Raw genomic sequence first — 26074 nt, 5'->3', positions numbered from 1 at the left:
CGGCTGGCGTTCGGGGAGTCGCGTTTTTCAGAATTGTATTGAGATCGTTTTCCACAGAGCTCAGATGTCAAAGCACAGCAGCAGCTCTCCACAGCGATCCTCTATAGCGCCCTTTCTCCCGCAGCTCCGTCCTCATTGGAAGGAAGCAAGAAAAAAGCAGCGTCGTAAAAGAGGTGACGGAGCTGTCCTCTCTATAAGAAGGGTGCCAGCGAGCCTTGCTCTCGCTTACGGCCACACCCCCTTGAGCACGCCTGATCTCGTCTGATCTCGGAAGCTAAACAGGGATGGGCCTGGTTAGTACTTGGATGGGAGACCGCCTGGGAATACCAGGTGCTGTAAGCTTTTAAGCGCAGGAGGCGCCCTATCCCCGCTCGCTCGCTCATTCCCCTGTTCACACGTGCAGTGCGGCTTGTCCGTCTGTTTATTTGTCAGCTTTGGCGAGACACGGGTGCTTGTGTATTAGCGTGAGCGTTTTTTATTCTGATCATGAACAGTTTTACAAGTCCGCAAAGGATCGAGGAAAGGTTTATCGCCAGCTGAAAAGAGACACAGCGCTTCGGCTGTGGAGACTTGTTCGGCTGGCGTTCGGGGAGTCGCGTTTTTCAGAATTGTATTGAGATCGTTTTCCACAGAGCTCAGATGTCAAAGCACAGCAGCAGCTCTCCACAGCGATCCTCTATAGCGCCCTTTCTCCCGCAGCTCCGTCCTCATTGGAAGGAAGCAAGAGTGAAAGGCTGAAGTGAAATAGAGCGGGGACGAAGGCAGTGAAGAGAGAGAACGTGGGAAGAAGAGAAAAACGCAAGGGAAAAAAAGCAGCGTCGTAAAAGAGGTGACGGAGCTGTCCTCTCTATAAGAAGGGTGCCAGCGAGCCTTGCTCTCGCTTACGGCCACACCCCCTTGAGCACGCCTGATCTCGTCTGATCTCGGAAGCTAAACAGGGATGGGCCTGGTTAGTACTTGGATGGGAGACCGCCTGGGAATACCAGGTGCTGTAAGCTTTTAAGCGCAGGAGGCGCCCTATCCCCGCTCGCTCGCTCATTCCCCTGTTCACACGTGCAGTGCGGCTTGTCCGTCTGTTTATTTGTCAGCTTTGGCGAGACACGGGTGCTTGTGTATTAGCGTGAGCGTTTTTTATTCTGATCATGAACAGTTTTACAAGTCCGCAAAGGATCGAGGAAAGGTTTATCGCCAGCTGAAAAGAGACACAGCGCTTCGGCTGTGGAGACTTGTTCGGCTGGCGTTCGGGGAGTCGCGTTTTTCAGAATTGTATTGAGATCGTTTTCCACAGAGCTCAGATGTCAAAGCACAGCAGCAGCTCTCCACAGCGATCCTCTATAGCGCCCTTTCTCCCGCAGCTCCGTCCTCATTGGAAGGAAGCAAGAAAAAAGCAGCGTCGTAAAAGAGGTGACGGAGCTGTCCTCTCTATAAGAAGGGTGCCAGCGAGCCTGGCTCTCGCTTGCGGCCACACCCCCTTGAGCACGCCTGATCTCGTCTGATCTCGGAAGCTAAACAGGGATGGGCCTGGTTAGTACTTGGATGGGAGACCGCCTGGGAATACCAGGTGCTGTAAGCTTTTAAGCGCAGGAGGCGCCCTATCCCCGCTCGCTCGCTCATTCCCCTGTTCACACGTGCAGTGCGGCTTGTCCGTCTGTTTATTTGTCAGCTTTGGCGAGACACGGGTGCTTGTGTATTAGCGTGAGCGTTTTTTATTCTGATCATGAACAGTTTTACAAGTCCGCAAAGGATCGAGGAAAGGTTTATCGCCAGCTGAAAAGAGACACAGCGCTTCGGCTGTGGAGACTTGTTCGGCTGGCGTTCGGGGAGTCGCGTTTTTCAGAATTGTATTGAGATCGTTTTCCACAGAGCTCAGATGTCAAAGCACAGCAGCAGCTCTCCACAGCGATCCTCTATAGCGCCCTTTCTCCCGCAGCTCCGTCCTCATTGGAAGGAAGCAAGAGTGAAAGGCTGAAGTGAAATAGAGCGGGGACGAAGGCAGTGAAGAGAGAGAACGTGGGAAGAAGAGAAAAACGCAAGGGAAAAAAAGCAGCGTCGTAAAAGAGGTGACGGAGCTGTCCTCTCTATAAGAAGGGTGCCAGCGAGCCTTGCTCTCGCTTACGGCCACACCCCCTTGAGCACGCCTGATCTCGTCTGATCTCGGAAGCTAAACAGGGATGGGCCTGGTTAGTACTTGGATGGGAGACCGCCTGGGAATACCAGGTGCTGTAAGCTTTTAAGCGCAGGAGGCGCCCTATCCCCGCTCGCTCGCTCATTCCCCTGTTCACACGTGCAGTGCGGCTTGTCCGTCTGTTTATTTGTCAGCTTTGGCGAGACACGGGTGCTTGTGTATTAGCGTGAGCGTTTTTTATTCTGATCATGAACAGTTTTACAAGTCCGCAAAGGATCGAGGAAAGGTTTATCGCCAGCTGAAAAGAGACACAGCGCTTCGGCTGTGGAGACTTGTTCGGCTGGCGTTCGGGGAGTCGCGTTTTTCAGAATTGTATTGAGATCGTTTTCCACAGAGCTCAGATGTCAAAGCACAGCAGCAGCTCTCCACAGCGATCCTCTATAGCGCCCTTTCTCCCGCAGCTCCGTCCTCATTGGAAGGAAGCAAGAGTGAAAGGCTGAAGTGAAATAGAGCGGGGACGAAGGCAGTGAAGAGAGAGAACGTGGGAAGAAGAGAAAAACGCAAGGGAAAAAAAGCAGCGTCGTAAAAGAGGTGACGGAGCTGTCCTCTCTATAAGAAGGGTGCCAGCGAGCCTTGCTCTCGCTTACGGCCACACCCCCTTGAGCACGCCTGATCTCGTCTGATCTCGGAAGCTAAACAGGGATGGGCCTGGTTAGTACTTGGATGGGAGACCGCCTGGGAATACCAGGTGCTGTAAGCTTTTAAGCGCAGGAGGCGCCCTATCCCCGCTCGCTCGCTCATTCCCCTGTTCACACGTGCAGTGCGGCTTGTCCGTCTGTTTATTTGTCAGCTTTGGCGAGACACGGGTGCTTGTGTATTAGCGTGAGCGTTTTTTATTCTGATCATGAACAGTTTTACAAGTCCGCAAAGGATCGAGGAAAGGTTTATCGCCAGCTGAAAAGAGACACAGCGCTTCGGCTGTGGAGACTTGTTCGGCTGGCGTTCGGGGAGTCGCGTTTTTCAGAATTGTATTGAGATCGTTTTCCACAGAGCTCAGATGTCAAAGCACAGCAGCAGCTCTCCACAGCGATCCTCTATAGCGCCCTTTCTCCCGCAGCTCCGTCCTCATTGGAAGGAAGCAAGAGTGAAAGGCTGAAGTGAAATAGAGCGGGGACGAAGGCAGTGAAGAGAGAGAACGTGGGAAGAAGAGAAAAACGCAAGGGAAAAAAAGCAGCGTCGTAAAAGAGGTGACGGAGCTGTCCTCTCTATAAGAAGGGTGCCAGCGAGCCTGGCTCTCGCTTGCGGCCACACCCCCTTGAGCACGCCTGATCTCGTCTGATCTCGGAAGCTAAACAGGGATGGGCCTGGTTAGTACTTGGATGGGAGACCGCCTGGGAATACCAGGTGCTGTAAGCTTTTAAGCGCAGGAGGCGCCCTATCCCCGCTCGCTCGCTCATTCCCCTGTTCACACGTGCAGTGCGGCTTGTCCGTCTGTTTATTTGTCAGCTTTGGCGAGACACGGGTGCTTGTGTATTAGCGTGAGCGTTTTTTATTCTGATCATGAACAGTTTTACAAGTCCGCAAAGGATCGAGGAAAGGTTTATCGCCAGCTGAAAAGAGACACAGCGCTTCGGCTGTGGAGACTTGTTCGGCTGGCGTTCGGGGAGTCGCGTTTTTCAGAATTGTATTGAGATCGTTTTCCACAGAGCTCAGATGTCAAAGCACAGCAGCAGCTCTCCACAGCGATCCTCTATAGCGCCCTTTCTCCCGCAGCTCCGTCCTCATTGGAAGGAAGCAAGAGTGAAAGGCTGAAGTGAAATAGAGCGGGGACGAAGGCAGTGAAGAGAGAGAACGTGGGAAGAAGAGAAAAACGCAAGGGAAAAAAAGCAGCGTCGTAAAAGAGGTGACGGAGCTGTCCTCTCTATAAGAAGGGTGCCAGCGAGCCTTGCTCTCGCTTACGGCCACACCCCCTTGAGCACGCCTGATCTCGTCTGATCTCGGAAGCTAAACAGGGATGGGCCTGGTTAGTACTTGGATGGGAGACCGCCTGGGAATACCAGGTGCTGTAAGCTTTTAAGCGCAGGAGGCGCCCTATCCCCGCTCGCTCGCTCATTCCCCTGTTCACACGTGCAGTGCGGCTTGTCCGTCTGTTTATTTGTCAGCTTTGGCGAGACACGGGTGCTTGTGTATTAGCGTGAGCGTTTTTTATTCTGATCATGAACAGTTTTACAAGTCCGCAAAGGATCGAGGAAAGGTTTATCGCCAGCTGAAAAGAGACACAGCGCTTCGGCTGTGGAGACTTGTTCGGCTGGCGTTCGGGGAGTCGCGTTTTTCAGAATTGTATTGAGATCGTTTTCCACAGAGCTCAGATGTCAAAGCACAGCAGCAGCTCTCCACAGCGATCCTCTATAGCGCCCTTTCTCCCGCAGCTCCGTCCTCATTGGAAGGAAGCAAGAAAAAAGCAGCGTCGTAAAAGAGGTGACGGAGCTGTCCTCTCTATAAGAAGGGTGCCAGCGAGCCTTGCTCTCGCTTACGGCCACACCCCCTTGAGCACGCCTGATCTCGTCTGATCTCGGAAGCTAAACAGGGATGGGCCTGGTTAGTACTTGGATGGGAGACCGCCTGGGAATACCAGGTGCTGTAAGCTTTTAAGCGCAGGAGGCGCCCTATCCCCGCTCGCTCGCTCATTCCCCTGTTCACACGTGCAGTGCGGCTTGTCCGTCTGTTTATTTGTCAGCTTTGGCGAGACACGGGTGCTTGTGTATTAGCGTGAGCGTTTTTTATTCTGATCATGAACAGTTTTACAAGTCCGCAAAGGATCGAGGAAAGGTTTATCGCCAGCTGAAAAGAGACACAGCGCTTCGGCTGTGGAGACTTGTTCGGCTGGCGTTCGGGGAGTCGCGTTTTTCAGAATTGTATTGAGATCGTTTTCCACAGAGCTCAGATGTCAAAGCACAGCAGCAGCTCTCCACAGCGATCCTCTATAGCGCCCTTTCTCCCGCAGCTCCGTCCTCATTGGAAGGAAGCAAGAAAAAAGCAGCGTCGTAAAAGAGGTGACGGAGCTGTCCTCTCTATAAGAAGGGTGCCAGCGAGCCTTGCTCTCGCTTACGGCCACACCCCCTTGAGCACGCCTGATCTCGTCTGATCTCGGAAGCTAAACAGGGATGGGCCTGGTTAGTACTTGGATGGGAGACCGCCTGGGAATACCAGGTGCTGTAAGCTTTTAAGCGCAGGAGGCGCCCTATCCCCGCTCGCTCGCTCATTCCCCTGTTCACACGTGCAGTGCGGCTTGTCCGTCTGTTTATTTGTCAGCTTTGGCGAGACACGGGTGCTTGTGTATTAGCGTGAGCGTTTTTTATTCTGATCATGAACAGTTTTACAAGTCCGCAAAGGATCGAGGAAAGGTTTATCGCCAGCTGAAAAGAGACACAGCGCTTCGGCTGTGGAGACTTGTTCGGCTGGCGTTCGGGGAGTCGCGTTTTTCAGAATTGTATTGAGATCGTTTTCCACAGAGCTCAGATGTCAAAGCACAGCAGCAGCTCTCCACAGCGATCCTCTATAGCGCCCTTTCTCCCGCAGCTCCGTCCTCATTGGAAGGAAGCAAGAAAAAAGCAGCGTCGTAAAAGAGGTGACGGAGCTGTCCTCTCTATAAGAAGGGTGCCAGCGAGCCTTGCTCTCGCTTACGGCCACACCCCCTTGAGCACGCCTGATCTCGTCTGATCTCGGAAGCTAAACAGGGATGGGCCTGGTTAGTACTTGGATGGGAGACCGCCTGGGAATACCAGGTGCTGTAAGCTTTTAAGCGCAGGAGGCGCCCTATCCCCGCTCGCTCGCTCATTCCCCTGTTCACACGTGCAGTGCGGCTTGTCCGTCTGTTTATTTGTCAGCTTTGGCGAGACACGGGTGCTTGTGTATTAGCGTGAGCGTTTTTTATTCTGATCATGAACAGTTTTACAAGTCCGCAAAGGATCGAGGAAAGGTTTATCGCCAGCTGAAAAGAGACACAGCGCTTCGGCTGTGGAGACTTGTTCGGCTGGCGTTCGGGGAGTCGCGTTTTTCAGAATTGTATTGAGATCGTTTTCCACAGAGCTCAGATGTCAAAGCACAGCAGCAGCTCTCCACAGCGATCCTCTATAGCGCCCTTTCTCCCGCAGCTCCGTCCTCATTGGAAGGAAGCAAGAGTGAAAGGCTGAAGTGAAATAGAGCGGGGACGAAGGCAGTGAAGAGAGAGAACGTGGGAAGAAGAGAAAAACGCAAGGGAAAAAAAGCAGCGTCGTAAAAGAGGTGACGGAGCTGTCCTCTCTATAAGAAGGGTGCCAGCGAGCCTTGCTCTCGCTTACGGCCACACCCCCTTGAGCACGCCTGATCTCGTCTGATCTCGGAAGCTAAACAGGGATGGGCCTGGTTAGTACTTGGATGGGAGACCGCCTGGGAATACCAGGTGCTGTAAGCTTTTAAGCGCAGGAGGCGCCCTATCCCCGCTCGCTCGCTCATTCCCCTGTTCACACGTGCAGTGCGGCTTGTCCGTCTGTTTATTTGTCAGCTTTGGCGAGACACGGGTGCTTGTGTATTAGCGTGAGCGTTTTTTATTCTGATCATGAACAGTTTTACAAGTCCGCAAAGGATCGAGGAAAGGTTTATCGCCAGCTGAAAAGAGACACAGCGCTTCGGCTGTGGAGACTTGTTCGGCTGGCGTTCGGGGAGTCGCGTTTTTCAGAATTGTATTGAGATCGTTTTCCACAGAGCTCAGATGTCAAAGCACAGCAGCAGCTCTCCACAGCGATCCTCTATAGCGCCCTTTCTCCCGCAGCTCCGTCCTCATTGGAAGGAAGCAAGAGTGAAAGGCTGAAGTGAAATAGAGCGGGGACGAAGGCAGTGAAGAGAGAGAACGTGGGAAGAAGAGAAAAACGCAAGGGAAAAAAAGCAGCGTCGTAAAAGAGGTGACGGAGCTGTCCTCTCTATAAGAAGGGTGCCAGCGAGCCTTGCTCTCGCTTACGGCCACACCCCCTTGAGCACGCCTGATCTCGTCTGATCTCGGAAGCTAAACAGGGATGGGCCTGGTTAGTACTTGGATGGGAGACCGCCTGGGAATACCAGGTGCTGTAAGCTTTTAAGCGCAGGAGGCGCCCTATCCCCGCTCGCTCGCTCATTCCCCTGTTCACACGTGCAGTGCGGCTTGTCCGTCTGTTTATTTGTCAGCTTTGGCGAGACACGGGTGCTTGTGTATTAGCGTGAGCGTTTTTTATTCTGATCATGAACAGTTTTACAAGTCCGCAAAGGATCGAGGAAAGGTTTATCGCCAGCTGAAAAGAGACACAGCGCTTCGGCTGTGGAGACTTGTTCGGCTGGCGTTCGGGGAGTCGCGTTTTTCAGAATTGTATTGAGATCGTTTTCCACAGAGCTCAGATGTCAAAGCACAGCAGCAGCTCTCCACAGCGATCCTCTATAGCGCCCTTTCTCCCGCAGCTCCGTCCTCATTGGAAGGAAGCAAGAGTGAAAGGCTGAAGTGAAATAGAGCGGGGACGAAGGCAGTGAAGAGAGAGAACGTGGGAAGAAGAGAAAAACGCAAGGGAAAAAAAGCAGCGTCGTAAAAGAGGTGACGGAGCTGTCCTCTCTATAAGAAGGGTGCCAGCGAGCCTTGCTCTCGCTTACGGCCACACCCCCTTGAGCACGCCTGATCTCGTCTGATCTCGGAAGCTAAACAGGGATGGGCCTGGTTAGTACTTGGATGGGAGACCGCCTGGGAATACCAGGTGCTGTAAGCTTTTAAGCGCAGGAGGCGCCCTATCCCCGCTCGCTCGCTCATTCCCCTGTTCACACGTGCAGTGCGGCTTGTCCGTCTGTTTATTTGTCAGCTTTGGCGAGACACGGGTGCTTGTGTATTAGCGTGAGCGTTTTTTATTCTGATCATGAACAGTTTTACAAGTCCGCAAAGGATCGAGGAAAGGTTTATCGCCAGCTGAAAAGAGACACAGCGCTTCGGCTGTGGAGACTTGTTCGGCTGGCGTTCGGGGAGTCGCGTTTTTCAGAATTGTATTGAGATCGTTTTCCACAGAGCTCAGATGTCAAAGCACAGCAGCAGCTCTCCACAGCGATCCTCTATAGCGCCCTTTCTCCCGCAGCTCCGTCCTCATTGGAAGGAAGCAAGAAAAAAGCAGCGTCGTAAAAGAGGTGACGGAGCTGTCCTCTCTATAAGAAGGGTGCCAGCGAGCCTTGCTCTCGCTTACGGCCACACCCCCTTGAGCACGCCTGATCTCGTCTGATCTTGGAAGCTAAACAGGGATGGGCCTGGTTAGTTCTTGGATGGGAGACCGCCTGGGAATACCAGGTGCTGTAAGCTTTTAAGCGCAGGAGGCGCCCTATCCCCGCTCGCTCGCTCATTCCCCTGTTCACACGTGCAGTGCGGCTTGTCCGTCTGTTTATTTGTCAGCTTTGGCGAGACACGGGTGCTTGTGTATTAGCGTGAGCGTTTTTTATTCTGATCATGAACAGTTTTACAAGTCCGCAAAGGATCGAGGAAAGGTTTATCGCCAGCTGAAAAGAGACACAGCGCTTCGGCTGTGGAGACTTGTTCGGCTGGCGTTCGGGGAGTCGCGTTTTTCATAATTGTATTGAGATCGTTTTCCACTGAGCTCAGATGTCAAAGCACAGCAGCAGCTCTCCACAGCGATCCTCTATAGCGCCCTTTCTCCCGCAGCTCCGTCCTCATTGGAAGGAAGCAAGAAAAAAGCAGCGTCGTAAAAGAGGTGACGGAGCTGTCCTCTCTATAAGAAGGGTGCCAGCGAGCCTTGCTCTCGCTTACGGCCACACCCCCTTGAGCACGCCTGATCTCGTCTGATCTCGGAAGCTAAACAGGGATGGGCCTGGTTAGTACTTGGATGGGAGACCGCCTGGGAATACCAGGTGCTGTAAGCTTTTAAGCGCAGGAGGCGCCCTATCCCCGCTCGCTCGCTCATTCCCCTGTTCACACGTGCAGTGCGGCTTGTCCGTCTGTTTATTTGTCAGCTTTGGCGAGACACGGGTGCTTGTGTATTAGCGTGAGCGTTTTTTATTCTGATCATGAACAGTTTTACAAGTCCGCAAAGGATCGAGGAAAGGTTTATCGCCAGCTGAAAAGAGACACAGCGCTTCGGCTGTGGAGACTTGTTCGGCTGGCGTTCGGGGAGTCGCGTTTTTCAGAATTGTATTGAGATCGTTTTCCACAGAGCTCAGATGTCAAAGCACAGCAGCAGCTCTCCACAGCGATCCTCTATAGCGCCCTTTCTCCCGCAGCTCCGTCCTCATTGGAAGGAAGCAAGAAAAAAGCAGCGTCGTAAAAGAGGTGACGGAGCTGTCCTCTCTATAAGAAGGGTGCCAGCGAGCCTTGCTCTCGCTTACGGCCACACCCCCTTGAGCACGCCTGATCTCGTCTGATCTCGGAAGCTAAACAGGGATGGGCCTGGTTAGTACTTGGATGGGAGACCGCCTGGGAATACCAGGTGCTGTAAGCTTTTAAGCGCAGGAGGCGCCCTATCCCCGCTCGCTCGCTCATTCCCCTGTTCACACGTGCAGTGCGGCTTGTCCGTCTGTTTATTTGTCAGCTTTGGCGAGACACGGGTGCTTGTGTATTAGCGTGAGCGTTTTTTATTCTGATCATGAACAGTTTTACAAGTCCGCAAAGGATCGAGGAAAGGTTTATCGCCAGCTGAAAAGAGACACAGCGCTTCGGCTGTGGAGACTTGTTCGGCTGGCGTTCGGGGAGTCGCGTTTTTCAGAATTGTATTGAGATCGTTTTCCACAGAGCTCAGATGTCAAAGCACAGCAGCAGCTCTCCACAGCGATCCTCTATAGCGCCCTTTCTCCCGCAGCTCCGTCCTCATTGGAAGGAAGCAAGAAAAAAGCAGCGTCGTAAAAGAGGTGACGGAGCTGTCCTCTCTATAAGAAGGGTGCCAGCGAGCCTTGCTCTCGCTTACGGCCACACCCCCTTGAGCACGCCTGATCTCGTCTGATCTCGGAAGCTAAACAGGGATGGGCCTGGTTAGTACTTGGATGGGAGACCGCCTGGGAATACCAGGTGCTGTAAGCTTTTAAGCGCAGGAGGCGCCCTATCCCCGCTCGCTCGCTCATTCCCCTGTTCACACGTGCAGTGCGGCTTGTCCGTCTGTTTATTTGTCAGCTTTGGCGAGACACGGGTGCTTGTGTATTAGCGTGAGCGTTTTTTATTCTGATCATGAACAGTTTTACAAGTCCGCAAAGGATCGAGGAAAGGTTTATCGCCAGCTGAAAAGAGACACAGCGCTTCGGCTGTGGAGACTTGTTCGGCTGGCGTTCGGGGAGTCGCGTTTTTCAGAATTGTATTGAGATCGTTTTCCACAGAGCTCAGATGTCAAAGCACAGCAGCAGCTCTCCACAGCGATCCTCTATAGCGCCCTTTCTCCCGCAGCTCCGTCCTCATTGGAAGGAAGCAAGAGTGAAAGGCTGAAGTGAAATAGAGCGGGGACGAAGGCAGTGAAGAGAGAGAACGTGGGAAGAAGAGAAAAACGCAAGGGAAAAAAAGCAGCGTCGTAAAAGAGGTGACGGAGCTGTCCTCTCTATAAGAAGGGTGCCAGCGAGCCTTGCTCTCGCTTACGGCCACACCCCCTTGAGCACGCCTGATCTCGTCTGATCTCGGAAGCTAAACAGGGATGGGCCTGGTTAGTACTTGGATGGGAGACCGCCTGGGAATACCAGGTGCTGTAAGCTTTTAAGCGCAGGAGGCGCCCTATCCCCGCTCGCTCGCTCATTCCCCTGTTCACACGTGCAGTGCGGCTTGTCCGTCTGTTTATTTGTCAGCTTTGGCGAGACACGGGTGCTTGTGTATTAGCGTGAGCGTTTTTTATTCTGATCATGAACAGTTTTACAAGTCCGCAAAGGATCGAGGAAAGGTTTATCGCCAGCTGAAAAGAGACACAGCGCTTCGGCTGTGGAGACTTGTTCGGCTGGCGTTCGGGGAGTCGCGTTTTTCAGAATTGTATTGAGATCGTTTTCCACAGAGCTCAGATGTCAAAGCACAGCAGCAGCTCTCCACAGCGATCCTCTATAGCGCCCTTTCTCCCGCAGCTCCGTCCTCATTGGAAGGAAGCAAGAGTGAAAGGCTGAAGTGAAATAGAGCGGGGACGAAGGCAGTGAAGAGAGAGAACGTGGGAAGAAGAGAAAAACGCAAGGGAAAAAAAGCAGCGTCGTAAAAGAGGTGACGGAGCTGTCCTCTCTATAAGAAGGGTGCCAGCGAGCCTTGCTCTCGCTTACGGCCACACCCCCTTGAGCACGCCTGATCTCGTCTGATCTCGGAAGCTAAACAGGGATGGGCCTGGTTAGTACTTGGATGGGAGACCGCCTGGGAATACCAGGTGCTGTAAGCTTTTAAGCGCAGGAGGCGCCCTATCCCCGCTCGCTCGCTCATTCCCCTGTTCACACGTGCAGTGCGGCTTGTCCGTCTGTTTATTTGTCAGCTTTGGCGAGACACGGGTGCTTGTGTATTAGCGTGAGCGTTTTTTATTCTGATCATGAACAGTTTTACAAGTCCGCAAAGGATCGAGGAAAGGTTTATCGCCAGCTGAAAAGAGACACAGCGCTTCGGCTGTGGAGACTTGTTCGGCTGGCGTTCGGGGAGTCGCGTAATTTCAGAATTGTATTGAGATCGTTTTCCACAGAGCTCAGATGTCAAAGCACAGCAGCAGCTCTCCACAGCGATCCTCTATAGCGCCCTTTCTCCCGCAGCTCCGTCCTCATTGGAAGGAAGCAAGAGTGAAAGGCTGAAGTGAAATAGAGCGGGGACGAAGGCAGTGAAGAGAGAGAACGTGGGAAGAAGAGAAAAACGCAAGGGAAAAAAAGCAGCGTCGTAAAAGAGGTGACGGAGCTGTCCTCTCTATAAGAAGGGTGCCAGCGAGCCTTGCTCTCGCTTACGGCCACACCCCCTTGAGCACGCCTGATCTCGTCTGATCTCGGAAGCTAAACAGGGATGGGCCTGGTTAGTACTTGGATGGGAGACCGCCTGGGAATACCAGGTGCTGTAAGCTTTTAAGCGCAGGAGGCGCCCTATCCCCGCTCGCTCGCTCATTCCCCTGTTCACACGTGCAGTGCGGCTTGTCCGTCTGTTTATTTGTCAGCTTTGGCGAGACACGGGTGCTTGTGTATTAGCGTGAGCGTTTTTTATTCTGATCATGAACAGTTTTACAAGTCCGCAAAGGATCGAGGAAAGGTTTATCGCCAGCTGAAAAGAGACACAGCGCTTCGGCTGTGGAGACTTGTTCGGCTGGCGTTCGGGGAGTCGCGTTTTTCAGAATTGTATTGAGATCGTTTTCCACAGAGCTCAGATGTCAAAGCACAGCAGCAGCTCTCCACAGCGATCCTCTATAGCGCCCTTTCTCCCGCAGCTCCGTCCTCATTGGAAGGAAGCAAGAGTGAAAGGCTGAAGTGAAATAGAGCGGGGACGAAGGCAGTGAAGAGAGAGAACGTGGGAAGAAGAGAAAAACGCAAGGGAAAAAAAGCAGCGTCGTAAAAGAGGTGACGGAGCTGTCCTCTCTATAAGAAGGGTGCCAGCGAGCCTTGCTCTCGCTTACGGCCACACCCCCTTGAGCACGCCTGATCTCGTCTGATCTCGGAAGCTAAACAGGGATGGGCCTGGTTAGTACTTGGATGGGAGACCGCCTGGGAATACCAGGTGCTGTAAGCTTTTAAGCGCAGGAGGCGCCCTATCCCCGCTCGCTCGCTCATTCCCCTGTTCACACGTGCAGTGCGGCTTGTCCGTCTGTTTATTTGTCAGCTTTGGCGAGACACGGGTGCTTGTGTATTAGCGTGAGCGTTTTTTATTCTGATCATGAACAGTTTTACAAGTCCGCAAAGGATCGAGGAAAGGTTTATCGCCAGCTGAAAAGAGACACAGCGCTTCGGCTGTGGAGACTTGTTCGGCTGGCGTTCGGGGAGTCGCGTTTTTCAGAATTGTATTGAGATCGTTTTCCACAGAGCTCAGATGTCAAAGCACAGCAGCAGCTCTCCACAGCGATCCTCTATAGCGCCCTTTCTCCCGCAGCTCCGTCCTCATTGGAAGGAAGCAAGAGTGAAAGGCTGAAGTGAAATAGAGCGGGGACGAAGGCAGTGAAGAGAGAGAACGTGGGAAGAAGAGAAAAACGCAAGGGAAAAAAAGCAGCGTCGTAAAAGAGGTGACGGAGCTGTCCTCTCTATAAGAAGGGTGCCAGCGAGCCTTGCTCTCGCTTACGGCCACACCCCCTTGAGCACGCCTGATCTCGTCTGATCTCGGAAGCTAAACAGGGATGGGCCTGGTTAGTACTTGGATGGGAGACCGCCTGGGAATACCAGGTGCTGTAAGCTTTTAAGCGCAGGAGGCGCCCTATCCCCGCTCGCTCGCTCATTCCCCTGTTCACACGTGCAGTGCGGCTTGTCCGTCTGTTTATTTGTCAGCTTTGGCGAGACACGGGTGCTTGTGTATTAGCGTGAGCGTTTTTTATTCTGATCATGAACAGTTTTACAAGTCCGCAAAGGATCGAGGAAAGGTTTATCGCCAGCTGAAAAGAGACACAGCGCTTCGGCTGTGGAGACTTGTTCGGCTGGCGTTCGGGGAGTCGCGTAATTTCAGAATTGTATTGAGATCGTTTTCCACAGAGCTCAGATGTCAAAGCACAGCAGCAGCTCTCCACAGCGATCCTCTATAGCGCCCTTTCTCCCGCAGCTCCGTCCTCATTGGAAGGAAGCAAGAGTGAAAGGCTGAAGTGAAATAGAGCGGGGACGAAGGCAGTGAAGAGAGAGAACGTGGGAAGAAGAGAAAAACGCAAGGGAAAAAAAGCAGCGTCGTAAAAGAGGTGACGGAGCTGTCCTCTCTATAAGAAGGGTGCCAGCGAGCCTTGCTCTCGCTTACGGCCACACCCCCTTGAGCACGCCTGATCTCGTCTGATCTCGGAAGCTAAACAGGGATGGGCCTGGTTAGTACTTGGATGGGAGACCGCCTGGGAATACCAGGTGCTGTAAGCTTTTAAGCGCAGGAGGCGCCCTATCCCCGCTCGCTCGCTCATTCCCCTGTTCACACGTGCAGTGCGGCTTGTCCGTCTGTTTATTTGTCAGCTTTGGCGAGACACGGGTGCTTGTGTATTAGCGTGAGCGTTTTTTATTCTGATCATGAACAGTTTTACAAGTCCGCAAAGGATCGAGGAAAGGTTTATCGCCAGCTGAAAAGAGACACAGCGCTTCGGCTGTGGAGACTTGTTCGGCTGGCGTTCGGGGAGTCGCGTTTTTCAGAATTGTATTGAGATCGTTTTCCACAGAGCTCAGATGTCAAAGCACAGCAGCAGCTCTCCACAGCGATCCTCTATAGCGCCCTTTCTCCCGCAGCTCCGTCCTCATTGGAAGGAAGCAAGAGTGAAAGGCTGAAGTGAAATAGAGCGGGGACGAAGGCAGTGAAGAGAGAGAACGTGGGAAGAAGAGAAAAACGCAAGGGAAAAAAAGCAGCGTCGTAAAAGAGGTGACGGAGCTGTCCTCTCTATAAGAAGGGTGCCAGCGAGCTTGGCTCTCGCTTGCGGCCACACCCCCTTGAGCACGCCTGATCTCGTCTGATCTCGGAAGCTAAACAGGGATGGGCCTGGTTAGTACTTGGATGGGAGACCGCCTGGGAATACCAGGTGCTGTAAGCTTTTAAGCGCAGGAGGCGCCCTATCCCCGCTCGCTCGCTCATTCCCCTGTTCACACGTGCAGTGCGGCTTGTCCGTCTGTTTATTTGTCAGCTTTGGCGAGACACGGGTGCTTGTGTATTAGCGTGAGCGTTTTTTATTCTGATCATGAACAGTTTTACAAGTCCGCAAAGGATCGAGGAAAGGTTTATCGCCAGCTGAAAAGAGACACAGCGCTTCGGCTGTGGAGACTTGTTCGGCTGGCGTTCGGGGAGTCGCGTTTTTCAGAATTGTATTGAGATCGTTTTCCACAGAGCTCAGATGTCAAAGCACAGCAGCAGCTCTCCACAGCGATCCTCTATAGCGCCCTTTCTCCCGCAGCTCCGTCCTCATTGGAAGGAAGCAAGAGTGAAAGGCTGAAGTGAAATAGAGCGGGGACGAAGGCAGTGAAGAGAGAGAACGTGGGAAGAAGAGAAAAACGCAAGGGAAAAAAAGCAGCGTCGTAAAAGAGGTGACGGAGCTGTCCTCTCTATAAGAAGGGTGCCAGCGAGCCTTGCTCTCGCTTACGGCCACACCCCCTTGAGCACGCCTGATCTCGTCTGATCTCGGAAGCTAAACAGGGATGGGCCTGGTTAGTACTTGGATGGGAGACCGCCTGGGAATACCAGGTGCTGTAAGCTTTTAAACGCAGGAGGCGCCCTATCCCCGCTCGCTCGCTCATTCCCCTGTTCACACGTGCAGTGCGGCTTGTCCGTCTGTTTATTTGTCAGCTTTGGCGAGACACGGGTGCTTGTGTATTAGCGTGAGCGTTTTTTATTCTGATCATGAACAGTTTTACAAGTCCGCAAAGGATCGAGGAAAGGTTTATCGCCAGCTGAAAAGAGACACAGCGCTTCGGCTGTGGAGACTTGTTCGGCTGGCGTTCGGGGGGTCGCGTTTTTCAGAATTGTATTGAGATCGTTTTCCACAGAGCTCAGATGTCAAAGCACAGCAGCAGCTCTCCACAGCGATCCTCTATAGCGCCCTTTCTCCCGCAGCTCCGTCCTCATTGGAAGGAAGCAAGAGTGAAAGGCTGAAGTGAAATAGAGCGGGGACGAAGGCAGTGAAGAGAGAGAACGTGGGAAGAAGAGAAAAACGCAAGGGAAAAAAAGCAGCGTCGTAAAAGAGGTGACGGAGCTGTCCTCTCTATAAGAAGGGTGCCAGCGAGCCTTGCTCTTCCTTACGGCCACACCCCCTTGAGCACGCCTGATCTCGTCTGATCTTGGAAGCTAAACAGGGATGGGCCTGGTTAGTACTTGGATGGGAGACCGCCTGGGAATACCAGGTGCTGTAAGCTTTTAAGCGCAGGAGGCGCCCTATCCCCGCTCGCTCGCTCATTCCCCTGTTCACACGTGCAGTGCGGCTTGTCCGTCTGTTTATTTGTCAGCTTTGGCGAGACACGGGTGCTTGTGTATTAGCGTGAGCGTTTTTTATTCTGATCATGAACAGTTTTACAAGTCCGCAAAGGATCGAGGAAAGGTTTATCGCCAGCTGAAAAGAGACACAGCGCTTCGGCTGTGGAGACTTGTTCGGCTGGCGTTCGGGGAGTCGCGTAATTTCAGAATTGTATTGAGATCGTTTTCCACAGAGCTCAGATGTCAAAGCACAGCAGCAGCTCTCCACAGCGATCCTCTATAGCGCCCTTTCTCCCGCAGCTCCGTCCTCATTGGAAGGAAGCAAGAGTGAAAGGCTGAAGTGAAATAGAGCGGGGACGAAGGCAGTGAAGAGAGAGAACGTGGGAAGAAGAGAAAAACGCAAGGGAAAAAAAGCAGCGTCGTAAAAGAGGTGACGGAGCTGTCCTCTCTATAAGAAGGGTGCCAGCGAGCCTTGCTCTCGCTTACGGCCACACCCCCTTGAGCACGCCTGATCTCGTCTGATCTCGGAAGCTAAACAGGGATGGGCCTGGTTAGTACTTGGATGGGAGACCGCCTGGGAATACCAGGTGCTGTAAGCTTTTAAGCGCAGGAGGCACCCTATCCCCGCTCGCTCGCTCATTCCCCTGTTCACACGTGCAGTGCGGCTTGTCCGTCTGTTTATTTGTCAGCTTTGGCGAGACACGGGTGCTTGTGTATTAGCGTGAGCGTTTTTTATTCTGATCATGAACAGTTTTACAAGTCCGCAAAGGATCGAGGAAAGGTTTATCGCCAGCTGAAAAGAGACACAGCGCTTCGGCTGTGGAGACTTGTTCGGCTGGCGTTCGGGGAGTCGCGTTTTTCAGAATTGTATTGAGATCGTTTCCCACAGAGCTCAGATGTCAAAGCACAGCAGCAGCTCTCCACAGCGATCCTCTATAGCGCCCTTTCTCCCGCAGCTCCGTCCTCATTGGAAGGAAGCAAGAGTGAAAGGCTGAAGTGAAATAGAGCGGGGACGAAGGCAGTGAAGAGAGAGAACGTGGGAAGAAGAGAAAAACGCAAGGGAAAAAAAGCAGCGTCGTAAAAGAGGTGACGGAGCTGTCCTCTCTATAAGAAGGGTGCCAGCGAGCCTTGCTCTCGCTTACGGCCACACCCCCTTGAGCACGCCTGATCTCGTCTGATCTCGGAAGCTAAACAGGGATGGGCCTGGTTAGTACTTGGATGGGAGACCGCCTGGGAATACCAGGTGCTGTAAGCTTTTAAGCGCAGGAGGCGCCCTATCCCCGCTCGCTCGCTCATTCCCCTGTTCACACGTGCAGTGCGGCTTGTCCGTCTGTTTATTTGTCAGCTTTGGCGAGACACGGGTGCTTGTGTATTAGCGTGAGCGTTTTTTATTCTGATCATGAACAGTTTTACAAGTCCGCAAAGGATCGAGGAAAGGTTTATCGCCAGCTGAAAAGAGACACAGCGCTTCGGCTGTGGAGACTTGTTCGGCTGGCGTTCGGGGAGTCGCGTTTTTCAGAATTGTATTGAGATCGTTTCCCACAGAGCTCAGATGTCAAAGCACAGCAGCAGCTCTCCACAGCGATCCTCTATAGCGCCCTTTCTCCCGCAGCTCCGTCCTCATTGGAAGGAAGCAAGAGTGAAAGGCTGAAGTGAAATAGAGCGGGGACGAAGGCAGTGAAGAGAGAGAACGTGGGAAGAAGAGAAAAACGCAAGGGAAAAAAAGCAGCGTCGTAAAAGAGGTGACGGAGCTGTCCTCTCTATAAGAAGGGTGCCAGCGAGCCTTGCTCTCGCTTACGGCCACACCCCCTTGAGCACGCCTGATCTCGTCTGATCTCGGAAGCTAAACAGGGATGGGCCTGGTTAGTACTTGGATGGGAGACCGCCTGGGAATACCAGGTGCTGTAAGCTTTTAAGCGCAGGAGGCGCCCTATCCCCGCTCGCTCGCTCATTCCCCTGTTCACACGTGCAGTGCGGCTTGTCCGTCTGTTTATTTGTCAGCTTTGGCGAGACACGGGTGCTTGTGTATTAGCGTGAGCGTTTTTTATTCTGATCATGAACAGTTTTACAAGTCCGCAAAGGATCGAGGAAAGGTTTATCGCCAGCTGAAAAGAGACACAGCGCTTCGGCTGTGGAGACTTGTTCGGCTGGCGTTCGGGGAGTCGCGTTTTTCAGAATTGTATTGAGATCGTTTTCCACAGAGCTCAGATGTCAAAGCACAGCAGCAGCTCTCCACAGCGATCCTCTATAGCGCCCTTTCTCCCGCAGCTCCGTCCTCATTGGAAGGAAGCAAGAGTGAAAGGCTGAAGTGAAATAGAGCGGGGACGAAGGCAGTGAAGAGAGAGAACGTGGGAAGAAGAGAAAAACGCAAGGGAAAAAAAGCAGCGTCGTAAAAGAGGTGACGGAGCTGTCCTCTCTATAAGAAGGGTGCCAGCGAGCTTGGCTCTCGCTTGCGGCCACACCCCCTTGAGCACGCCTGATCTCGTCTGATCTCGGAAGCTAAACAGGGATGGGCCTGGTTAGTACTTGGATGGGAGACCGCCTGGGAATACCAGGTGCTGTAAGCTTTTAAGCGCAGGAGGCGCCCTATCCCCGCTCGCTCGCTCATTCCCCTGTTCACACGTGCAGTGCGGCTTGTCCGTCTGTTTATTTGTCAGCTTTGGCGAGACACGGGTGCTTGTGTATTAGCGTGAGCGTTTTTTATTCTGATCATGAACAGTTTTACAAGTCCGCAAAGGATCGAGGAAAGGTTTATCGCCAGCTGAAAAGAGACACAGCGCTTCGGCTGTGGAGACTTGTTCGGCTGGCGTTCGGGGAGTCGCGTTTTTCAGAATTGTATTGAGATCGTTTTCCACAGAGCTCAGATGTCAAAGCACAGCAGCAGCTCTCCACAGCGATCCTCTATAGCGCCCTTTCTCCCGCAGCTCCGTCCTCATTGGAAGGAAGCAAGAGTGAAAGGCTGAAGTGAAATAGAGCGGGGACGAAGGCAGTGAAGAGAGAGAACGTGGGAAGAAGAGAAAAACGCAAGGGAAAAAAAGCAGCGTCGTAAAAGAGGTGACGGAGCTGTCCTCTCTATAAGAAGGGTGCCAGCGAGCCTTGCTCTCGCTTACGGCCACACCCCCTTGAGCACGCCTGATCTCGTCTGATCTCGGAAGCTAAACAGGGATGGGCCTGGTTAGTACTTGGATGGGAGACCGCCTGGGAATACCAGGTGCTGTAAGCTTTTAAACGCAGGAGGCGCCCTATCCCCGCTCGCTCGCTCATTCCCCTGTTCACACGTGCAGTGCGGCTTGTCCGTCTGTTTATTTGTCAGCTTTGGCGAGACACGGGTGCTTGTGTATTAGCGTGAGCGTTTTTTATTCTGATCATGAACAGTTTTACAAGTCCGCAAAGGATCGAGGAAAGGTTTATCGCCAGCTGAAAAGAGACACAGCGCTTCGGCTGTGGAGACTTGTTCGGCTGGCGTTCGGGGGGTCGCGTTTTTCAGAATTGTATTGAGATCGTTTTCCACAGAGCTCAGATGTCAAAGCACAGCAGCAGCTCTCCACAGCGATCCTCTATAGCGCCCTTTCTCCCGCAGCTCCGTCCTCATTGGAAGGAAGCAAGAGTGAAAGGCTGAAGTGAAATAGAGCGGGGACGAAGGCAGTGAAGAGAGAGAACGTGGGAAGAAGAGAAAAACGCAAGGGAAAAAAAGCAGCGTCGTAAAAGAGGTGACGGAGCTGTCCTCTCTATAAGAAGGGTGCCAGCGAGCCTTGCTCTTCCTTACGGCCACACCCCCTTGAGCACGCCTGATCTCGTCTGATCTTGGAAGCTAAACAGGGATGGGCCTGGTTAGTACTTGGATGGGAGACCGCCTGGGAATACCAGGTGCTGTAAGCTTTTAAGCGCAGGAGGCGCCCTATCCCCGCTCGCTCGCTCATTCCCCTGTTCACACGTGCAGTGCGGCTTGTCCGTCTGTTTATTTGTCAGCTTTGGCGAGACACGGGTGCTTGTGTATTAGCGTGAGCGTTTTTTATTCTGATCATGAACAGTTTTACAAGTCCGCAAAGGATCGAGGAAAGGTTTATCGCCAGCTGAAAAGAGACACAGCGCTTCGGCTGTGGAGACTTGTTCGGCTGGCGTTCGGGGAGTCGCGTAATTTCAGAATTGTATTGAGATCGTTTTCCACAGAGCTCAGATGTCAAAGCACAGCAGCAGCTCTCCACAGCGATCCTCTATAGCGCCCTTTCTCCCGCAGCTCCGTCCTCATTGGAAGGAAGCAAGAGTGAAAGGCTGAAGTGAAATAGAGCGGGGACGAAGGCAGTGAAGAGAGAGAACGTGGGAAGAAGAGAAAAACGCAAGGGAAAAAAAGCAGCGTCGTAAAAGAGGTGACGGAGCTGTCCTCTCTATAAGAAGGGTGCCAGCGAGCCTTGCTCTCGCTTACGGCCACACCCCCTTGAGCACGCCTGATCTCGTCTGATCTCGGAAGCTAAACAGGGATGGGCCTGGTTAGTACTTGGATGGGAGACCGCCTGGGAATACCAGGTGCTGTAAGCTTTTAAGCGCAGGAGGCGCCCTATCCCCGCTCGCTCGCTCATTCCCCTGTTCACACGTGCAGTGCGGCTTGTCCGTCTGTTTATTTGTCAGCTTTGGCGAGACACGGGTGCTTGTGTATTAGCGTGAGCGTTTTTTATTCTGATCATGAACAGTTTTACAAGTCCGCAAAGGATCGAGGAAAGGTTTATCGCCAGCTGAAAAGAGACACAGCGCTTCGGCTGTGGAGACTTGTTCGGCTGGCGTTCGGGGAGTCGCGTTTTTCAGAATTGTATTGAGATCGTTTTCCACAGAGCTCAGATGTCAAAGCACAGCAGCAGCTCTCCACAGCGAACCTCTATAGCGCCCTTTCTCCCGCAGCTCCGTCCTCATTGGAAGGAAGCAAGAGTGAAAGGCTGAAGTGAAATAGAGCGGGGACGAAGGCAGTGAAGAGAGAGAACGTGGGAAGAAGAGAAAAACGCAAGGGAAAAAAAGCAGCGTCGTAAAAGAGGTGACGGAGCTGTCCTCTCTATAAGAAGGGTGCCAGCGAGCCTTGCTCTCGCTTACGGCCACACCCCCTTGAGCACGCCTGATCTCGTCTGATCTCGGAAGCTAAACAGGGATGGGCCTGGTTAGTACTTGGATGGGAGACCGCCTGGGAATACCAGGTGCTGTAAGCTTTTAAGCGCAGGAGGCGCCCTATCCCCGCTCGCTCGCTCATTCCCCTGTTCACACGTGCAGTGCGGCTTGTCCGTCTGTTTATTTGTCAGCTTTGGCGAGACACGGGTGCTTGTGTATTAGCGTGAGCGTTTTTTATTCTGATCATGAACAGTTTTACAAGTCCGCAAAGGATCGAGGAAAGGTTTATCGCCAGCTGAAAAGAGACACAGCGCTTCGGCTGTGGAGACTTGTTCGGCTGGCGTTCGGGGGGTCGCGTTTTTCAGAATTGTATTGAGATCGTTTTCCACAGAGCTCAGATGTCAAAGCACAGCAGCAGCTCTCCACAGCGATCCTCTATAGCGCCCTTTCTCCCGCAGCTCCGTCCTCATTGGAAGGAAGCAAGAGTGAAAGGCTGAAGTGAAATAGAGCGGGGACGAAGGCAGTGAAGAGAGAGAACGTGGGAAGAAGAGAAAAACGCAAGGGAAAAAAAGCAGCGTCGTAAAAGAGGTGACGGAGCTGTCCTCTCTATAAGAAGGGTGCCAGCGAGCCTTGCTCTTCCTTACGGCCACACCCCCTTGAGCACGCCTGATCTCGTCTGATCTCGGAAGCTAAACAGGGATGGGCCTGGTTAGTACTTGGATGGGAGACCGCCTGGGAATACCAGGTGCTGTAAGCTTTTAAGCGCAGGAGGCGCCCTATCCCCGCTCGCTCGCTCATTCCCCTGTTCACACGTGCAGTGCGGCTTGTCCGTCTGTTTATTTGTCAGCTTTGGCGAGACACGGGTGCTTGTGTATTAGCGTGAGCGTTTTTTATTCTGATCATGAACAGTTTTACAAGTCCGCAAAGGATCGAGGAAAGGTTTATCGCCAGCTGAAAAGAGACACAGCGCTTCGGCTGTGGAGACTTGTTCGGCTGGCGTTCGGGGAGTCGCGTAATTTCAGAATTGTATTGAGATCGTTTTCCACAGAGCTCAGATGTCAAAGCACAGCAGCAGCTCTCCACAGCGATCCTCTATAGCGCCCTTTCTCCCGCAGCTCCGTCCTCATTGGAAGGAAGCAAGAGTGAAAGGCTGAAGTGAAATAGAGCGGGGACGAAGGCAGTGAAGAGAGAGAACGTGGGAAGAAGAGAAAAACGCAAGGGAAAAAAAGCAGCGTCGTAAAAGAGGTGACGGAGCTGTCCTCTCTATAAGAAGGGTGCCAGCGAGCCTTGCTCTTGCTTACGGCCACACCCCCTTGAGCACGCCTGATCTCGTCTGATCTCGGAAGCTAAACAGGGATGGGCCTGGTTAGTTCTTGGATGGGAGACCGCCTGGGAATACCAGGTGCTGTAAGCTTTTAAGCGCAGGAGGCGCCCTATCCCCGCTCGCTCGCTCATTCCCCTGTTCACACGTGCAGTGCGGCTTGTCCGTCTGTTTATTTGTCAGCTTTGGCGAGACACGGGTGCTTGTGTATTAGCGTGAGCGTTTTTTATTCTGATCATGAACAGTTTTACAAGTCCGCAAAGGATCGAGGAAAGGTTTATCGCCAGCTGAAAAGAGACACAGCGCTTCGGCTGTGGAGACTTGTTCGGCTGGCGTTCGGGGAGTCGCGTTTTTCAGAATTGTATTGAGATCGTTTTCCACAGAGCTCAGATGTCAAAGCACAGCAGCAGCTCTCCACAGCGATCCTCTATAGCGCCCTTTCTCCCGCAGCTCCGTCCTCATTGGAAGGAAGCAAGAGTGAAAGGCTGAAGTGAAATAGAGCGGGGACGAAGGCAGTGAAGAGAGAGAACGTGGGAAGAAGAGAAAAACGCAAGGGAAAAAAAGCAGCGTCGTAAAAGAGGTGACGGAGCTGTCCTCTCTATAAGAAGGGTGCCAGCGAGCCTTGCTCTCGCTTACGGCCACACCCCCTTGAGCACGCCTGATCTCGTCTGATCTCGGAAGCTAAACAGGGATGGGCCTGGTTAGTACTTGGATGGGAGACCGCCTGGGAATACCAGGTGCTGTAAGCTTTTAAGCGCAGGAGGCGCCCTATCCCCGCTCGCTCGCTCATTCCCCTGTTCACACGTGCAGTGCGGCTTGTCCGTCTGTTTATTTGTCAGCTTTGGCGAGACACGGGTGCTTGTGTATTAGCGTGAGCGTTTTTTATTCTGATCATGAACAGTTTTACAAGTCCGCAAAGGATCGAGGAAAGGTTTATCGCCAGCTGAAAAGAGACACAGCGCTTCGGCTGTGGAGACTTGTTCGGCTGGCGTTCGGGGAGTCGCGTTTTTCAGAATTGTATTGAGATCGTTTTCCACAGAGCTCAGATGTCAAAGCACAGCAGCAGCTCTCCACAGCGATCCTCTATAGCGCCCTTTCTCCCGCAGCTCCGTCCTCATTGGAAGGAAGCAAGAGTGAAAGGCTGAAGTGAAATAGAGCGGGGACGAAGGCAGTGAAGAGAGAGAACGTGGGAAGAAGAGAAAAACGCAAGGGAAAAAAAGCAGCGTCGTAAAAGAGGTGACGGAGCTGTCCTCTCTATAAGAAGGGTGCCAGCGAGCCTTGCTCTTCCTTACGGCCACACCCCCTTGAGCACGCCTGATCTCGTCTGATCTCGGAAGCTAAACAGGGATGGGCCTGGTTAGTACTTCGATGGGAGACCGCCTGGGAATACCAGGTGCTGTAAGCTTTTAAGCGCAGGAGGCGCCCTATCCCCGCTCGCTCGCTCATTCCCCTGTTCACACGTGCAGTGCGGCTTGTCCGTCTGTTTATTTGTCAGCTTTGGCGAGACACGGGTGCTTGTGTATTAGCGTGAGCGTTTTTTATTCTGATCATGAACAGTTTTACAAGTCCGCAAAGGATCGAGGAAAGGTTTATCGCCAGCTGAAAAGAGACACAGCGCTTCGGCTGTGGAGACTTGTTCGGCTGGCGTTCGGGGAGTCGCGTAATTTCAGAATTGTATTGAGATCGTTTTCCACAGAGCTCAGATGTCAAAGCACAGCAGCAGCTCTCCACAGCGATCCTCTATAGCGCCCTTTCTCCCGCAGCTCCGTCCTCATTGGAAGGAAGCAAGAGTGAAAGGCTGAAGTGAAATAGAGCGGGGACGAAGGCAGTGAAGAGAGAGAACGTGGGAAGAAGAGAAAAACGCAAGGGAAAAAAAGCAGCGTCGTAAAAGAGGTGACGGAGCTGTCCTCTCTATAAGAAGGGTGCCAGCGAGCCTTGCTCTTCCTTACGGCCACACCCCCTTGAGCACGCCTGATCTCGTCTGATCTCGGAAGCTAAACAGGGATGGGCCTGGTTAGTACTTGGATGGGAGACCGCCTGGGAATACCAGGTGCTGTAAGCTTTTAAGCGCAGGAGGCGCCCTATCCCCGCTCGCTCGCTCATTCCCCTGTTCACACGTGCAGTGCGGCTTGTCCGTCTGTTTATTTGTCAGCTTTGGCGAGACACGGGTGCTTGTGTATTAGCGTGAGCGTTTTTTATTCTGATCATGAACAGTTTTACAAGTCCGCAAAGGATCGAGGAAAGGTTTATCGCCAGCTGAAAAGAGACACAGCGCTTCGGCTGTGGAGACTTGTTCGGCTGGCGTTCGGGGAGTCGCGTAATTTCAGAATTGTATTGAGATCGTTTTCCACAGAGCTCAGATGTCAAAGCACAGCAGCAGCTCTCCACAGCGATCCTCTATAGCGCCCTTTCTCCCGCAGCTCCGTCCTCATTGGAAGGAAGCAAGAGTGAAAGGCTGAAGTGAAATAGAGCGGGGACGAAGGCAGTGAAGAGAGAGAACGTGGGAAGAAGAGAAAAACGCAAGGGAAAAAAAGCAGCGTCGTAAAAGAGGTGACGGAGCTGTCCTCTCTATAAGAAGGGTGCCAGCGAGCCTTGCTCTTGCTTACGGCCACACCCCCTTGAGCACGCCTGATCTCGTCTGATCTCGGAAGCTAAACAGGGATGGGCCTGGTTAGTACTTGGATGGGAGACCGCCTGGGAATACCAGGTGCTGTAAGCTTTTAAGCGCAGGAGGCGCCCTATCCCCGCTCGCTCGCTCATTCCCCTGTTCACACGTGCAGTGCGGCTTGTCCGTCTGTTTATTTGTCAGCTTTGGCGAGACACGGGTGCTTGTGTATTAGCGTGAGCGTTTTTTATTCTGATCATGAACAGTTTTACAAGTCCGCAAAGGATCGAGGAAAGGTTTATCGCCAGCTGAAAAGAGACACAGCGCTTCGTCTGTGGAGACTTGTTCGGCTGGCGTTCGGGGAGTCGCGTTTTTCAGAATTGTATTGAGATCGTTTTCCACAGAGCTCAGATGTCAAAGCACAGCAGCAGCTCTCCACAGCGATCCTCTATAGCGCCCTTTCTCCCGCAGCTCCGTCCTCATTGGAAGGAAGCAAGAGTGAAAGGCTGAAGTGAAATAGAGCGGGGACGAAGGCAGTGAAGAGAGAGAACGTGGGAAGAAGAGAAAAACGCAAGGGAAAAAAAGCAGCGTCGTAAAAGAGGTGACGGAGCTGTCCTCTCTATAAGAAGGGTGCCAGCGAGCCTTGCTCTCGCTTCCGGCCACACCCCCTTGAGCACGCCTGATCTCGTCTGATCTCGGAAGCTAAACAGGGATGGGCCTGGTTAGTACTTGGATGGGAGACCGCCTGGGAATACCAGGTGCTGTAAGCTTTTAAGCGCAGGAGGCGCCCTATCCCCGCTCGCTCGCTCATTCCCCTGTTCACACGTGCAGTGCGGCTTGTCCGTCTGTTTATTTGTCAGCTTTGGCGAGACACGGGTGCTTGTGTATTAGCGTGAGCGTTTT

The 26074-nt window shown here is 52.8% G+C and overlaps 33 non-coding genes and 8 pseudogenes across 33 annotated transcripts; all 41 read left to right on the top strand.

Moving 5' to 3' along the window:
• The first annotated feature begins 223 nt into the window (after positions 1-223).
• LOC148826875 (5S ribosomal RNA) lies at positions 224-342 on the top strand. Its single transcript, XR_016092034.1, has one exon. It is a non-coding gene; the product is annotated as a 5S ribosomal RNA (ribosomal RNA).
• A 537-nt stretch (positions 343-879) lies between these two features.
• On the top strand, positions 880-998 carry LOC148826874 (5S ribosomal RNA). Its single transcript, XR_016092033.1, has one exon. It is a non-coding gene; the product is annotated as a 5S ribosomal RNA (ribosomal RNA).
• A 456-nt stretch (positions 999-1454) lies between these two features.
• On the top strand, positions 1455-1573 carry LOC148826873 (5S ribosomal RNA). Its single transcript, XR_016092926.1, has one exon. It is a non-coding gene; the product is annotated as a 5S ribosomal RNA (ribosomal RNA).
• A 537-nt stretch (positions 1574-2110) lies between these two features.
• LOC148826872 (5S ribosomal RNA) lies at positions 2111-2229 on the top strand. The gene has a single exon (XR_016092032.1). It is a non-coding gene; the product is annotated as a 5S ribosomal RNA (ribosomal RNA).
• Positions 2230-2766: 537 nt separating this feature from the next.
• On the top strand, positions 2767-2885 carry LOC148826871 (5S ribosomal RNA). Its single transcript, XR_016092031.1, has one exon. It is a non-coding gene; the product is annotated as a 5S ribosomal RNA (ribosomal RNA).
• A 537-nt stretch (positions 2886-3422) lies between these two features.
• On the top strand, positions 3423-3541 carry LOC148826870 (5S ribosomal RNA). Its single transcript, XR_016092925.1, has one exon. It is a non-coding gene; the product is annotated as a 5S ribosomal RNA (ribosomal RNA).
• A 537-nt stretch (positions 3542-4078) lies between these two features.
• Positions 4079-4197, top strand: LOC148826869 (5S ribosomal RNA). The gene has a single exon (XR_016092029.1). It is a non-coding gene; the product is annotated as a 5S ribosomal RNA (ribosomal RNA).
• A 456-nt stretch (positions 4198-4653) lies between these two features.
• Positions 4654-4772, top strand: LOC148826868 (5S ribosomal RNA). The gene has a single exon (XR_016092028.1). It is a non-coding gene; the product is annotated as a 5S ribosomal RNA (ribosomal RNA).
• A 456-nt stretch (positions 4773-5228) lies between these two features.
• On the top strand, positions 5229-5347 carry LOC148826867 (5S ribosomal RNA). The gene has a single exon (XR_016092027.1). It is a non-coding gene; the product is annotated as a 5S ribosomal RNA (ribosomal RNA).
• A 456-nt stretch (positions 5348-5803) lies between these two features.
• LOC148826866 (5S ribosomal RNA) lies at positions 5804-5922 on the top strand. Its single transcript, XR_016092026.1, has one exon. It is a non-coding gene; the product is annotated as a 5S ribosomal RNA (ribosomal RNA).
• A 537-nt stretch (positions 5923-6459) lies between these two features.
• On the top strand, positions 6460-6578 carry LOC148826865 (5S ribosomal RNA). The gene has a single exon (XR_016092024.1). It is a non-coding gene; the product is annotated as a 5S ribosomal RNA (ribosomal RNA).
• A 537-nt stretch (positions 6579-7115) lies between these two features.
• LOC148826864 (5S ribosomal RNA) lies at positions 7116-7234 on the top strand. Its single transcript, XR_016092022.1, has one exon. It is a non-coding gene; the product is annotated as a 5S ribosomal RNA (ribosomal RNA).
• Positions 7235-7771: 537 nt separating this feature from the next.
• Positions 7772-7890, top strand: LOC148826863 (5S ribosomal RNA). The gene has a single exon (XR_016092021.1). It is a non-coding gene; the product is annotated as a 5S ribosomal RNA (ribosomal RNA).
• A 456-nt stretch (positions 7891-8346) lies between these two features.
• Positions 8347-8465, top strand: LOC148826862 (5S ribosomal RNA; annotated as a pseudogene).
• Positions 8466-8921: 456 nt separating this feature from the next.
• Positions 8922-9040, top strand: LOC148826861 (5S ribosomal RNA). The gene has a single exon (XR_016092020.1). It is a non-coding gene; the product is annotated as a 5S ribosomal RNA (ribosomal RNA).
• Positions 9041-9496: 456 nt separating this feature from the next.
• Positions 9497-9615, top strand: LOC148826860 (5S ribosomal RNA). The gene has a single exon (XR_016092019.1). It is a non-coding gene; the product is annotated as a 5S ribosomal RNA (ribosomal RNA).
• Positions 9616-10071: 456 nt separating this feature from the next.
• Positions 10072-10190, top strand: LOC148826859 (5S ribosomal RNA). Its single transcript, XR_016092018.1, has one exon. It is a non-coding gene; the product is annotated as a 5S ribosomal RNA (ribosomal RNA).
• A 537-nt stretch (positions 10191-10727) lies between these two features.
• Positions 10728-10846, top strand: LOC148826858 (5S ribosomal RNA). The gene has a single exon (XR_016092016.1). It is a non-coding gene; the product is annotated as a 5S ribosomal RNA (ribosomal RNA).
• Positions 10847-11383: 537 nt separating this feature from the next.
• Positions 11384-11502, top strand: LOC148826857 (5S ribosomal RNA). Its single transcript, XR_016092015.1, has one exon. It is a non-coding gene; the product is annotated as a 5S ribosomal RNA (ribosomal RNA).
• A 538-nt stretch (positions 11503-12040) lies between these two features.
• Positions 12041-12159, top strand: LOC148826856 (5S ribosomal RNA). The gene has a single exon (XR_016092013.1). It is a non-coding gene; the product is annotated as a 5S ribosomal RNA (ribosomal RNA).
• A 537-nt stretch (positions 12160-12696) lies between these two features.
• Positions 12697-12815, top strand: LOC148826855 (5S ribosomal RNA). The gene has a single exon (XR_016092012.1). It is a non-coding gene; the product is annotated as a 5S ribosomal RNA (ribosomal RNA).
• A 537-nt stretch (positions 12816-13352) lies between these two features.
• On the top strand, positions 13353-13471 carry LOC148826854 (5S ribosomal RNA). Its single transcript, XR_016092011.1, has one exon. It is a non-coding gene; the product is annotated as a 5S ribosomal RNA (ribosomal RNA).
• A 538-nt stretch (positions 13472-14009) lies between these two features.
• LOC148826853 (5S ribosomal RNA) lies at positions 14010-14128 on the top strand. Its single transcript, XR_016092010.1, has one exon. It is a non-coding gene; the product is annotated as a 5S ribosomal RNA (ribosomal RNA).
• A 537-nt stretch (positions 14129-14665) lies between these two features.
• LOC148826852 (5S ribosomal RNA) lies at positions 14666-14784 on the top strand. The gene has a single exon (XR_016092924.1). It is a non-coding gene; the product is annotated as a 5S ribosomal RNA (ribosomal RNA).
• Positions 14785-15321: 537 nt separating this feature from the next.
• Positions 15322-15440, top strand: LOC148826851 (5S ribosomal RNA). Its single transcript, XR_016092009.1, has one exon. It is a non-coding gene; the product is annotated as a 5S ribosomal RNA (ribosomal RNA).
• A 537-nt stretch (positions 15441-15977) lies between these two features.
• LOC148826850 (5S ribosomal RNA) lies at positions 15978-16096 on the top strand (annotated as a pseudogene).
• A 538-nt stretch (positions 16097-16634) lies between these two features.
• Positions 16635-16753, top strand: LOC148826849 (5S ribosomal RNA). The gene has a single exon (XR_016092008.1). It is a non-coding gene; the product is annotated as a 5S ribosomal RNA (ribosomal RNA).
• Positions 16754-17290: 537 nt separating this feature from the next.
• LOC148826848 (5S ribosomal RNA) lies at positions 17291-17409 on the top strand. Its single transcript, XR_016092007.1, has one exon. It is a non-coding gene; the product is annotated as a 5S ribosomal RNA (ribosomal RNA).
• Positions 17410-17946: 537 nt separating this feature from the next.
• On the top strand, positions 17947-18065 carry LOC148826847 (5S ribosomal RNA). The gene has a single exon (XR_016092006.1). It is a non-coding gene; the product is annotated as a 5S ribosomal RNA (ribosomal RNA).
• Positions 18066-18602: 537 nt separating this feature from the next.
• On the top strand, positions 18603-18721 carry LOC148826846 (5S ribosomal RNA). The gene has a single exon (XR_016092923.1). It is a non-coding gene; the product is annotated as a 5S ribosomal RNA (ribosomal RNA).
• A 537-nt stretch (positions 18722-19258) lies between these two features.
• LOC148826845 (5S ribosomal RNA) lies at positions 19259-19377 on the top strand. The gene has a single exon (XR_016092004.1). It is a non-coding gene; the product is annotated as a 5S ribosomal RNA (ribosomal RNA).
• Positions 19378-19914: 537 nt separating this feature from the next.
• LOC148826844 (5S ribosomal RNA) lies at positions 19915-20033 on the top strand (annotated as a pseudogene).
• A 538-nt stretch (positions 20034-20571) lies between these two features.
• LOC148826843 (5S ribosomal RNA) lies at positions 20572-20690 on the top strand. The gene has a single exon (XR_016092002.1). It is a non-coding gene; the product is annotated as a 5S ribosomal RNA (ribosomal RNA).
• A 537-nt stretch (positions 20691-21227) lies between these two features.
• Positions 21228-21346, top strand: LOC148826842 (5S ribosomal RNA). Its single transcript, XR_016092001.1, has one exon. It is a non-coding gene; the product is annotated as a 5S ribosomal RNA (ribosomal RNA).
• A 537-nt stretch (positions 21347-21883) lies between these two features.
• LOC148826841 (5S ribosomal RNA) lies at positions 21884-22002 on the top strand (annotated as a pseudogene).
• Positions 22003-22540: 538 nt separating this feature from the next.
• Positions 22541-22659, top strand: LOC148826840 (5S ribosomal RNA; annotated as a pseudogene).
• A 537-nt stretch (positions 22660-23196) lies between these two features.
• LOC148826839 (5S ribosomal RNA) lies at positions 23197-23315 on the top strand. Its single transcript, XR_016092000.1, has one exon. It is a non-coding gene; the product is annotated as a 5S ribosomal RNA (ribosomal RNA).
• A 537-nt stretch (positions 23316-23852) lies between these two features.
• On the top strand, positions 23853-23971 carry LOC148826838 (5S ribosomal RNA; annotated as a pseudogene).
• A 538-nt stretch (positions 23972-24509) lies between these two features.
• Positions 24510-24628, top strand: LOC148826837 (5S ribosomal RNA; annotated as a pseudogene).
• A 538-nt stretch (positions 24629-25166) lies between these two features.
• On the top strand, positions 25167-25285 carry LOC148826836 (5S ribosomal RNA). Its single transcript, XR_016091999.1, has one exon. It is a non-coding gene; the product is annotated as a 5S ribosomal RNA (ribosomal RNA).
• A 537-nt stretch (positions 25286-25822) lies between these two features.
• On the top strand, positions 25823-25941 carry LOC148826835 (5S ribosomal RNA; annotated as a pseudogene).
• Positions 25942-26074: the final 133 nt, after the last annotated feature.

This window comes from Atractosteus spatula, chromosome 10 (assembly GCF_055471065.1).
Source record: "Atractosteus spatula isolate fAtrSpa1 chromosome 10, fAtrSpa1.hap1, whole genome shotgun sequence".
NCBI lineage: Eukaryota > Metazoa > Chordata > Actinopteri > Semionotiformes > Lepisosteidae > Atractosteus > Atractosteus spatula.
The sequence above is the reverse complement of the archived record's forward strand: the minus strand, read 5'-3'. Positions and strand labels throughout refer to the sequence as shown.